This window comes from Biomphalaria glabrata, chromosome 12 (genome assembly GCF_947242115.1).
Source record: "Biomphalaria glabrata chromosome 12, xgBioGlab47.1, whole genome shotgun sequence".
NCBI lineage: Eukaryota > Metazoa > Mollusca > Gastropoda > Planorbidae > Biomphalaria > Biomphalaria glabrata.
In genome coordinates, this window is record NC_074722.1 from 256,650 (window position 1) to 270,198 (window position 13,549).

Below are 13,549 nucleotides of genomic sequence, written 5' to 3' on the forward strand. Positions count from 1 at the left end.
GGAAGACAATCACATTGACAATGAGTCGGGAAGACAGGTGAGTCACTAATTTCGTTTTGAGATGGGGCAGAATTTGGTGTGACTGATCAAGCCTTATATTCTGGAGTGACAGAGTTTGACACAGTTCGTGAGTTCGTGCATGTTTGTTGTTTTGTAAAATGTTTTACATGTTTCGGATGTTCCTTCAGAGTTGAAGATAGTTTACTTCCTAGTCCAAACCTCCCGCAGGACGACGGGGGATGGCAGCGGGCAGGGTTTGAACCCTCGACCGTCGATAAATCCGAACGACAGTCCAGCGCGCTAACCGCACGACCAGGCAACCATCCTGTATAGATATATTAAATATATATATGCATCTGTCCTAGGGCTAGGGTAGCTTTCTTCTTCTTTCTCTCGACTGATGGCAGTGATGCAGCTTCGTTTCTTTTGCACTCGGCGAAGTTCGAAATAACACAATAATAAACCAGGTCATTACCATGTTTTGGCATCTCAACTCTCGCTTGATCTCTAGAATCTAGATATAGATCTATATGTACAATATAGACTTAAAATAGATCTAGATCTATAACCATAGCCATAGCAGATAATGTTGTTACTCGTTAAATTTGATAGTAGACCTACAATCATAGATCTATTATCTATCATCATGACACATGCTGCCATGCATGATGTAAATGTAGATATTTATCCTTGCATGGTCCGTGATGGGGCTAATAAATTACCGTGGTAGGTGATGAAAAATGCTCTAGATGTCTACAGACATAATTTGATTAATTTTGATGTGCAATTAAAAATGCAGTTGAGATTCTTACCAAAAGATAAGATACATAGACTATAGTGTGTACCAATAGTGGTAAAATGAAGTAGCTACCACTTTCTGTTCCCCACCTACCAGACTGCATTTGTTTTGACTAGTTTGAAAAGCAGACTTTAATTTTTGTCTAATTTTGTAATCAAACACTTGAGATAATTGTTCAAACTTAAATTATTTCATGTCTCCTGGGAAAGCCTACTCGGATCCAAGCATTACTATAAATGGACAGGATATAAACGCAGTGGACAAATTCACATATCTTGGCAGCACACTCTCCAGAAATGTAAAAATGGATAGTGAAATCGACCTGCGTATCGCCAAGGCCAGTGCATCCTATGGCAGACTGTCTACAAATGTCTGGAACAGACGTGGTATCACCACAAACACCAAGCTAGGGGTCTATAGAGCCGTCATCCTCCCTACATTGCTCTATGCCTCAGAAAAGTGGACATTGTAAGTAAACATGCAAAGAAACTAAACCACTTCCACATGACATGTCTGAGAAAAATACTAAATGTCAAATTGCAAGACAAAATACCAGATACAGAAGTCCTTCGAAGAGCGTGTCTGCAAAGCATCCACACAATCCTGATGCAGTCCCAGCTGCAATGGGCAGGTCACGTCTACAGAATGGAAGACCACCGCATCCCAAAACGACTCTTGTATGGCCAACTAAGCGAAGGAAAGCGCTCGCAAGGTGGGCAAAGAAAGCGCTTCAGGGACACCCTCAAAGCTTCTCTGAAGGCGTTCAGCATAGACCCTGGCACCTCGGAGACAGAGGCACATGACAGAGCATCATGGCGTCGCGCTGTGAAAACTGGCGCACAGGTTGCTGAGGAAAAAAGAACAACGCAGGCAGAAGAAAAACACCAGAAAAGAAAAGCAAGACAAACGACACTAGCTTCAGCTGGAATAACCTGCCCAGTGTGCAGCCGAACATTCCGGACTCACATAGGTCTCACCAGCCACATGAGGAGGCATAAAACGCCAGTGCAAAGCCCTCAGCCCCCTGGATGACAAAGTGGTCATCATCGAACCACGATGGACGAACTATATATATATATATATATTTCATGTCAATATGCGTTACTTAGGGGGGTGTGGTGGCTGAGTGGTTAAGTGCATGGCTTCCAAACCTGAGGTCCTGGGTTTGAATCTCTGCGAAAACTGGTATTTTGAGCTTCATGATTTTTAGGGTGCCCCTACTCTAATGGGCATCTGACTTTAGTTGGGGAAAGTAAAGGCGGTTTGTTGTTGTGCTGGCCACATGACACCCTGCTTGTTAACCATTGGCCAAAGAAACAGATGATCTTAACATCATCTGCCCTATAGACTGTATGGTCTGAAAGAGGAGCTTTACTTTCTCTTTACTATGCATTACTTACACTTTGAAATTCTCATTGTCTCATAGTTCAACTCAATAAATAGTTATTGGATTAAATGTTCTGACAGTTGTCACAAAGAGTGGGGACATAGACATTTAATTCATACATCATACTGCTTGTTCGCAACAAAGGACACATAACTAACAATGACAAAGGAATGTAACTCAAATATAACAAGTATTAACAACATTGAGTCCCACTCATGTTAAAGCATACATGATTTAAACAAATACTTTCATTCATTAATAATTATTTTGTTTGTGTTCAATTTTATGAATACTGTTAACTTAATAGTGTAAAATTAATCATCTTTCTGCTTAAAAAAATATTATTTACAAACATGATGATGACATCATTAATAGATGAAAATCTTTGTCCTCTGAGCACAACATTTAGTTTAGGAAAAATGAGCTCACAAATATATGTTACAGCTTTCTATTAAATCTAGTTCTTTAGAAACTACATTGGTTTCTCATCAAGTTTAATTGTCCCTGGGTTCAGCTGTTATATCAAAACACTAAATAACTCGGTCAAGATGAACAGTGGACTTTATTACACTTGATAGCGTATATCATATATTTCATTTTCTTTTGTTGTCTGGATGTTTAAGTTGCAACATGTGAAGTTTGTAAAAATAAATGAATTCTTATGTTTGTATACCATCAAAAAATTTGACATTGTGACTTTAAGCACCACTGAGATGGAGATGTCATTTATTTAATTTGGAAACATTTATTTTTTTTTTCCTTAGAAATTTTGTTTTTTATAAAAATGTTTTTTAATAAGTTCAGAGTTAATTATCTTGTTTTAACGTTAGGGGATTAAACTGTGAACCTTACCAACATTCATGAGTTTCGAAAATTCATTAAAAAACAGAGAAAAAGATAAATGCAGCTCTTTTTTCTAATATTTATTGTTTACACAACCATGAATAAGATGGATATCATTTGTATTTACTTTAACTAATAGACACATTTCAGGGTTTTAAGACATTATCTTGAATATTGAAATGCCATTTCCTTTCATTAGACTTATACTTTTGTACAGATTGTTAAACCAGTCATTCATTTACATTTGTTTATAGTAAACAAAGGAACAAAATGAAGACACAATGTCCAGATGCATGAATTGGAGATTTAGTAACAAAAGAAAAAGAACCTCATATGCTGAACATAAAACTTGATGGTTTTTATATGCTCTGTAAGCTCTTTATTTACAAAACCTCCATACAATAACATTACTTTAATCATTAAACAAAACATCTCCATAACTCACTAACAAAACATCACTGTAATCTAGTAATAAAAGTTCGCTCTAGCCCAATGAGAAAATAGCATTTTTTTTAATATACATATGTTATAAACTTGACTTTTTTTCTTAGCAAAATCACTTTTTAACTTGTCTTTCTGTCTGTGCCCTAAAATTTTGCTATGGAAAAGTGCTACTAACTCCATAGCCAATACGTTATGTCTGGTACTTTTCTATTCCTCTAATATTAAATTTAGTAGTTATCAATATCACTAGTACAGTCAATTTAGGTTAATTGGACTACATTGGGACATGATTGATTCAGTCAACAACCAGATCAAGAGTCCAGAGCACAAACATCAAAGTGGAAAGGAAAAACTAATAAAACATCAAAAGTTGTGTATACAAGAAAGCTGCTGTAATAAAGAAATCAAAATGAACACTTGCTGGTATTAGCAAAGCTCAAGACAATAAAAAATGCCCATGGTATATTATAATAGTTCAAGCAGAACAAAAAATGATTTTCAATTTTAAAAAAAATAACATTTGGGCATTCCTTCATAAATGAAGATTATTAAATCCTACCCCAAATCTCCTTTAGGACAGCAGGGTATGAAACTCTGGACAATCATGGTAACAGTTCACCCATCGTTTTTTAACTCTTTTTGTTAATTTATTGTAATTGAGTATTTGATGATTTATTTTATCTCAAAAATGTATGTATTGATTCCTATTTTGAATTTTATTGTATCTCCAGTAAAACATCAAATCTTTCGATACCAGAGTCCTATCAATGGTCTTTTTCCTTCTATTGGATCTGACAAGAATACAAATAGAATAGCTCATGTTCAGGATTTTATTTACTGTGCAGTTGCTGTTTGGTCACTGGCTCAAGTTTATAAGTATTTCAGCTTTATCATTTCATGTTTGGTATTTTTAGCTAGATTCAATATTTGATGGACTACAGCCTTTTTTTTCCAAAGTCTGCCACTTTTATATTAATAAAAACTCACCTAGCATTAACAGATTTATAAAATGAAAACCTCAGGTGGCATTAACTCCATTTGTAAGCTTTTCATCTGGAAAGATTTATGTGTGAAAAAAATTAACAGGTATTGAAGCATTTGGGATACATGTGGTATAGGGTTAAAACAGTTTATAATTATGTTTCTTTTTTTTTTCCATATCAGGGTGGTATATTTCTTTTTTGACTCTCAGTGTGTATAATTCCTAATTCTAAACTGGTTTTAGTTATGATCCTCTGGTATCTACTTTTGGCCAAAGTGTCTTCCAAGTAAAGATACTGCAATGGTTACAAATAAATTGGTTAACACCAAACAAAAATCTACCCAGAAATAAGTTTCTTTATTAAACTATGAAACATAATTTCATTTCAGTCAGATTTTCATCAGAATAGATAGCAATCCTTTGTTAGTCAATGTCTCACTGTAAGTCAGATGTCAGGAGTGTTCAGTTGCCTATGATAATAAATATTTTAGCTAACAAAATAACTTGGAAAAAATTAAACCTTAAGATTGTGTTACAAAGATTTATTTTAAAGGTTAGGGTCCATTTTTTGGCCATTATTAATATTTAATTGGTGCATGTTGACTTGAAAATTAGTACAGTTTTGAAGACTAATTGAAAATTAGTATCTTTGTATGCACATTATTAATTACTTGATTATTTCTATCCAGAAAGATTGATGATGACCAGGGCAGGATCATAAATTGGGCCAAGCTTATGATGGGTATGTAGCAATGTTGGATATTCAAGTTGGCCTCCTTCAGTCATAGAGCGACTATGGTTCTCAAACACTTTTCCATGTGCAATTTTGGATATGACAGGCAGATAAAGTGAGTAGTTTGTTTACAACTAAGCGTAGAATATCATTGCATATCAATATTAAAATCATATTGTTTTGGTCAGTGCATAAAATAACTATGTTTGGATTACTCCTGGGTCCCAGGGTATGCATGTAAATTACTTAACAATATGCTTTCTTAGGTTTGAAATCCAAGACATGTGCAGCTCTAAAAAAATATTTATTGGTGGTATAAAATTTCTCTACAAATCAATAGTTGGCTGCATTATTAAGTTATCTTTCATTAGATATTTCTCAATCAAATAGCATTATTAACTTATGCGTCTTTAGATAAAAAGCACTTTCATCATTGTTCTCAATTAAATGTCTAGTAAAAAGTTTCTCCATGGTAACAAAAAGTATAAAATGTTTTCTAGTAGACTTCAAATTTAAAATGTTTCCAGTTGACATGAAATAGAAAATTGTACAAACATAACCTTAACTATTTGACAATAATGAAGATAATAAATTGAATGAATAATTTTTGTCTGAATATTTTAGTGTGTTAAGTAAATATAAAAATTAAACTAGATTTGAGTTCTTCTTCTTCTTCTTCTCTTCTTCTAGCCAGCTTTATTGCTGCTGAGCTGTGAGCTCTTTTGCAGACTGTGCCAAGGAAAAAAAGTGTGCTGTTTTCTTCAGTTGTTCAGCACTGCCACACAGGGTGTTGGTTATGTTGGGCTGTAGTGGAAGTAGGGTCTGCCTAAGGTGGGTTAGGGAGGGGCATTCAAAGAGGATATGGTTTACGGTTTCAAAGGGGTGGGCGCAGTGTCTACAAAGGGGTAGTTGTGTGGAGTTTATTTTGTTCAGGTGGTAATTTAATAGTGGTGTGTGTCCTGTTCTTAGTTGGAAGATTGTAGATTGTTCTTTGCGGGGGAGGAAGTTAATACTGTCCAGTTTGTTAGGCGTAGTCATTTCTCTGTACATGGCTCTGCCTGTGTTTCCTGATGCCCATTGGTTGAGCTCTTTGTGATTGTTGACTAACATTGACCTTAGGGTGAGGTAGTTAACAGGTCTATCTGGTTGTTCCATAGATGAACCTGCCTTTGATAGCTTATCTGCCTTTTCATTTCCCATGATGCCAATGTGTCCAGGGATCCACTGTAGTGTAATATTGATATTTAATTTTGATATCATCTGGTGGATTGTCACAATGAGTGTTGTCAACTCTCTTGGGCTGTTTGAGGTGCTGCTGTTAAGTGCTTGCAGAGTAGATTGGGAGTCTGTAAAGACAACAATATCTGATGGTGGTTGCACTCCTTCATATAATTTGTTTTCCACTGTCTGAAGTGCTATGGTAATTGCCTCAATTTCGGCTTGGAAGTTTGAGCAGTAATCACCACAGGGTGCGCTTATCTCAAAGTGTTTATTTTTAGGGAAGACCATGAAGGCACCAAGACCAGCATTGATGGTAGCTTTGAAAGCCGATCCGTCTGTATAAATATGGATAGCTGTTTTTTGATAGCTTTCGATTGTTTCAAGCGTGCCTACTTTGAGCTCCAGTGGGTTTGATTCTTTTGTTAAGGTGTTATTTAGTAAATGAGTTTTGATGGTTGGTTGTTTGTAGTTTAGTCCGGGTGTAATGTTTGAAAACCTGGTAATTTTTTCTCTGTTATTGGGTAGGTGGTGTTTTAGGGCTAGTTCGTCAGTAAGTTGGATCAGAGTTCTTTGCTTTTTTTGGTTGTTTTTCCTATTTCTCTGTGTTAGTAATTTATTTGGATGATCGTCCTCCAACCTTCTGTATCTCTCAATAGCTTTTAATGCTGCTCTGTTGCGCCTTAACTTAAGAGGTTCAATATTGGAGTCTATTTCACAGGCTGCTGTGGGAGTAGTTCTCATACCTCCACTAATTAGCCGCAAGGCTTGGTTTTGGATTGTATCTAATTATGATTGATAGGTTTTGTTGGCAGCTACTTGTATGGAGAGACAGTTATCCATTACAGATCTGACATATCCAGTGTATAACTGTCTTAAGGTTTTCTTTTCAGCTCCCCAGGATGTTCCTGCTAGGTGTTTTATTATGTTTAATCTTTGTGATGCCTTTTCTTTTAAATCTGCCATAAAGTGTTTTAGAGACAGTCTTTGGTCTAGTTTTACACCAAGATATGTTGGATTTTCTTCTTTATTTATTGGCTGAGAGTCTATTTTTAGGATGTAGTTTCTTTTTGCTGTTTTGTTGCTGTGGCTAAAGATTGAATAAACTGACTTTTCTTTGTTTATTTCCATTTTCCATAATTTTGAATATGTGGAGATAGTTGTGAGGGCTCTATTTAGTTTGGATCTAGTCAGCACTGGATATTTCTCTGTAGTCCAAATTAAAAGGTCGTCTGCATAAAGTGCCTTATTGACCGAAATGAGGTCCGGGAGGTCATTCATGAAGATTAGAAAGAGAGTGCAGCTAAGGGCTGAACCTTGTGGTAGTCCTTCTTCCAAACTTTTTTTACTAGAGATGGCACCTTCGAATCGGGTTTGGATGGTTCTGTTTTTTAAGAATGCCCTGATCCAGCTGTACATTTTTCCATGGATGCCCTTTTTTTTTCATCTTCAAAAATAGACCTTTTCTCCACACTCTATCATAGGCTTGCTGCAAATCTATAAATACTGCTTAGTGTGCTTGTTTTCATGAAACCCTTCTACTGTGTCCTGGATGAAACGAAAGAGGTGGTCTTCTGTTCTACTTGCTTTCCTGAAGCCAGCTTGTGCATTGTGGAGTGAGCAAGTACTTTCTAGCCACCAATAAAGTCGGTTATTGATCATTTTTTCTGCCATTTTGCCAATGTTGGATGTTAGAGATATTGGTCTATAACTTTTTGGGTCTCCAGGTGGTTTATTTTTCTTTAAAATGGGTATTATGTTTGCGGTTCTCCATTCCTGTGGTATGTCTCCAGTTTTTCCATGTATGGTTGATAAAGTTAAGTATACAGTTTTGGGCCTGTGGTCCTAGTCCCCTAGTATTGAGTTCATGTAGAGTGAAGGGAGTGTCAAAGATCTGACAGTTGACTGTTGGAGCTTTTTCTTCTTTCTTTAAGATATTACTGAAGGCCTGGTCCAGTTGTTTTCTTGGCTTTGACTTGTTAATGCTGGCAAAATATTTATTGAAGGTTTCAGCCTTTTTAAGGTTTTCTGTTATTATGTCGTCAGTGCCTTTTATAGGTTGGGGGTTTGTTATTTGTTTCTTTCCTGCTAACCAGTGCAGAAGGGTCCAGGCCTTTCGACCATCCTTGTTTAGATCTAGTTGTTTGCATGTTGTGGTCCACTTTTTCTTTTTTTCTGTTTTAATTTTGTATCTTATAAGCCCTGTCAATTTGTTGTACGTTGTCTTGTTCTCTCTAGTAGGGTTTTTTTCTTTTACTAATTTATCTAATTCAGTGTAGGTTGATTTGACGTCTGTCTCAATTATGCTTGTTAGTCTTGTGTCTGTTTCTTGTGAAAAAGCTGCCCAGTTAGCTTTTTTATAGTTCCATCTAGTTGTTTTGTTGGATTGGTATCTACCTGGCGTTCCAATATTGAGGAGTATAGGCCTGTGGTCACTACCTATGTCTTCAAGTACTGTTATTTTAGAAGAGTCGGTAATGTCTGTAGAGATAAAAGTTAGGTCAGGTCTGCTAGTTGTGTTGTGTGCTCTGTGGAGGAAAGTTGGAGGTGTAGTTTTGTTTTGCAGAAGGTGTAGGTTAGAGGCATTTGTTACATCCTCTATTTCTTTGCCACGCTTGTTGTAGTGTGGGTAGCCTAGGGAAGGTGTGTGTGCATTGAAGTCGCCAGCTATTATTGTCCTTGTGTAGTGTGGTAGTTGTATGTCTTTTTGCTGTTGATGATGGTGGGCAATAGTAGTTTTTGATGGTGTACTTTGTTCCTCCTTTCCAAAGAAGTATTTCCTGCGTGTCGATGTCTGTATTGTTCTGTATTTGTTTTACTGTGGCTTGTGTGTCGTTTCTTATGAGGGTCATAATTCCCTGGCATTTGGTGCAAAGGCATCTGTACTGTGTGTAGCCTGTGATGTTTATTTTTTTCTTGGGCAGTAGTGTTTCTTGCAATAGCACTATTTGTATATCATGCTTCTTGAGTATGTGTTGGAGTTCTGTTGTCTTGTTTTGTAGGCCTAAGATGTTGAGTTGCAAAAGGTTTAGGTGTTTGCTGCTAGTCTGTTTTTTATTTCCAGTAGCTGACTTATCACAGGCAGTCCTGGAAGAAACTGCCATGCGCAGACCTTTTACGAGGCGACGTCTGAGCTCGTATGGATTTTTCATTAAATTCCTTGGCATTTAGTGTAGGCTGGGTGTTTCCTCAGGCTTTTTTTAAATATATAAATATATAGTCCCCGCATTTTAAGGGAGTTTTCAGTCTTGGCAATTTTCTCCAATACTGACATAAAAGGAAAACATCTAGGTCTGAAGACTGTAACCAGAATATCCATGGGACAAGGTGGGGTTGGCCAATGGTCCATTCTCCGCCATCCATAGAGCTCTCCAAATGGAACTTTTCTGCAGTAGAAAGCTTAAAGTGGACTGTGCCCTGGGTATGCTCTGTGGAATCGTCACATCCTGGATCCAGGCCCCTTCACGATATCACATTCACCAGATCCAGAAAAAAAAAAACACTTCATGATGAATTTATGTCTAGTATTAGAATGTAGTGAGACAAGGACCTCCGTCTGGTGTAGTGCAATCCAGACCTCCGTCAAAAAGCACCTAGAGGGGGGGAAGGTCCACTATTATTCACTTAGTGAAATGCAAGTGGAAAGGCGGTGGGGTTATTTATTTCTCTTGGTCATTTCCAAGCCCCGATACCCACACGGTTTGGAGTATCGCCACAGAGTGGAGGTTTGGAGTCAGAGTTTTCCTTCTCCTAGATGGGTTGCGTTATTTAGGCTGACGTGCCCCATCAACACGAAGTTCAATTGTTTATTCTTTTTCAAAGGTACAAAAGTTCAAATCCAATTAAGTCTTATCTTATCTTATATAATACAGACGTTACTTCAAAAAAGAAGATGATTACGTCCTACGCGTCATGCATTTAGTCATGCATATTAACCAATGACTTAAATTCTGCCAAGTCCCTGGTTTTCCTGGCTAGCTCAGGCAACCCATTCCATGCTCTAATAGCACTAGGGAAGAAGGAGTATTTGTACAAATTTGTCCTAGCATATGGGACGAGGAATGTGCCTTTATCTTTGTGTCTTTCAGAATATTTTATTAAATTTTGTTTTTGTATTTGAAGATTATGGTTCAGTGTTTTATGTATGATTGCTACTTTACTTTTGAGCCTTCTGTCTTGAAGGCTTTCTAAATTTAGTGATTTTACTAAAGGTGTTACTCTAGTCAAATGTGAATATTCGTTTGTTATGAATCTCACTGCTCTATTTTGTGTCTGTTCCAGTTTCTTAATGTTTTCTTGAGTTGAGGGGTCCCAAACGGAGGATGCATATTCTATTATTGGCCTAACCAAGGTTAAATAACATTTTAGTTTTATGTTCTTATTTGATTTATAGAAATTTCTTTTAATAAATCCTAATGCTTTGTTTGATTTTTTTGTAGTTTCATCAATATGTGGATTCCATGATAGTTTTTCATTTGTTATAACACCTAGGTATTTTGCGTTTTTAGTCTGTGTTACTGGTTTGCCATGAATAAGATAAGGGGAATTAATTTGTTTTAGTTTTTTTGTTACTCTTAACAACTGACATTTTTCTGGGTGGAAAGACATGCTCCAATTTGATTCCCATTTCTGTAATTCATCTAATTCTCTTTGTAAAATATCTGTGTCTTGTGTTGTTTTTATTGTTCTATATATTATGCAATCGTCTGCAAATAATCTGACTTTTGTTCCTGAAGTAATGCAATTTGGTAAATCATTTATGTAAATTAAAAATAGTAGTGGACCCAAGACTGTTCCTTGAGGTACACCTGAGTTTACTGTTATCGGTGTTGATTTAGAGCCATTTATTATTACAGTTTGTTCTCTCCCTATCAGAAAATCTTTAATCCACTGATGCAGTGGACCATTAATGCCGAAATATTTTAATTTTTTAAGCAAACTATGGTGGTGAACTTTGTCAAAAGCCTTAGAAAAATCTAGTAAGATAGCATCTATTTGTTCACTATTATCTTGACTTATTACTATCCAGGGCTGCAGTACATGCTAACCACTGAGAGTGAAGACCTATTAAAAAGAAAAAAAAATTATTTAAAATACCTGTACTTATCAAGACATTGGTCTCATATACATGTAAATACCTTTGAATATCAAGATATTAACTATAATATAACAATATTTATTACTTACCTTTGCTAGTGGTTTAAAAGCCATAACATCTTGAACCCAACCATCTAGGAACTGGTTGTAAGCTGCTAAACTCTTGTAAGCCTGTAGACATTTTCAAAAGTAAAAATAGCAATAACATTTTAATAATAGATGTAGAACTCTTGTAATATAAAGAATTGGTTGGACTTCGAAGCATCCTAAAAATATAGAAATTCAAAACCCTAGTTTACACCAAAAATTCAATTGAGACTAGTGAAGTGCTTCAGCCGCAACAGCCAAAAGGTTTGAGCTAAGGTGTAATTAGCTTCAAATCTTAAAGAGCATTTGAAAGTTGTAAAAGAAACACAGATCTAGGACCATTAGATTTATCAACAAGTTACTAGTCTTGATGAGCCTAGTCCTAAAATAAACTTTAAAAAGTCTTCAGCCCTAGACTTAGATCTAAACTGGATAGTAAAGTTTTCTTTGGTTTAGATGCTAGATCTGATCTATATAATACTAGTATCTAATAATAAGTAACTATTATCTGTAACTATAGTCCAAATATATCTTGTGCAGAGATGTGTTTAATGAGCGCCTAAAGGCAGCACTGAAAACCTCCCAGATACCCCTCCCCTCCGGTCCACCAATGAGATTGGACCATAGCGCTCTGAGCATGCTATAACTATAAGCATGAAAGTAGTGCTACATAAAAGCTAAATTTATTTATCTTATCAAGTGACCTAGAAGTGAAGACTAGATCTAGCTATATCTATTAGATAAAAATTAAGTTTCATATTATATGCTTAAAATAAGCAGCAACAGAGAGATGTAGATTTTAGATGTTATCTAGATTTTCTAGATCTATTCTATAGAGTCTAGATGAGATCTAGAATGATCTACTAAGCCTAAGCATTATGTAGGCTAGACTCTAGATCTAGTCACACTCTAATCTGAGACATCATCCAGATTTTGTATATAATATATCTATGATCTATGTAGCCATAGATCTACATCTAGAATACTAGACCTTGAAGGCTTGAGTAGAGAGTAGATCTCTATCACAATCTATGTAGGCCTACATTATATGTTACAACAATGTTGATCTAGCTCTAGACCAGTGTTTCTCAAACTTTTTTGTCTGCCGGCACAGTAAACAAACTACAAAAATTTCGCGGCACACCACGAAGAGCAACAGATGTTTTATAATAAAAAGAAAAAAAGATTTTGCCTGTTTTTCAGTATTATGTTTAATGTGAATGTTGTGCCTGTTTTTGAGAGCAAATGCAATCTAATCGAGGCTCCAAAGTCGACAAACAAACTCGCATTTCATCGTCTATTGTAAGAAGTCTCTCTCTTTTCTTAGATTTTGATTTCAGTCAGTGCTGAAAATCCAAACTCACAAAACCATAAAGATGTAAATGGAGGAATTATTTTGATTGCTTTTAAATTGATTACAGGATATAACTTGTTGATTGAAATCCAAAACACATCCAGGCTTTCTCTGAAAACTTGACTTAAGAATTGCATCGTTTTTTAAATCATTGAGCTGCTCTTCTTCTTTAGTTGTAAAATTTGTAGCTTCATTGTTTCCAAATGGAGAGCTGACCCATTTATATTCATTACTTCAAACTGTTGAGAAGTAATGCTGCAATGCTGACTGCAGGTGTTTCAAAGTGTCCAGAATTTCGGGGGTGATTTCTTTATTTGAAGCACATTCATTGTAAGTACGAAAGCAGTCCTTTCGTGATTTTACTTTGCCACAAAGACAATCAATTTTAACCAAATGATTTTAGTTTTGAGGATGCAATGATGATGGTTTCCAATGGTCCTTGAAGACTTCAATTCAATGAATTTAATTTGTCAAATAAATCAGAGAGAAATGTCACCTTAACCCACCAAATCTCGTCATGAATAGAAAATCCAAAGTCTTTTTTTTTTTTTTCAGCCTCCAAGAATGAAATCAGCTCAGCCTTGAGTTGGACGACATGCTTTAAC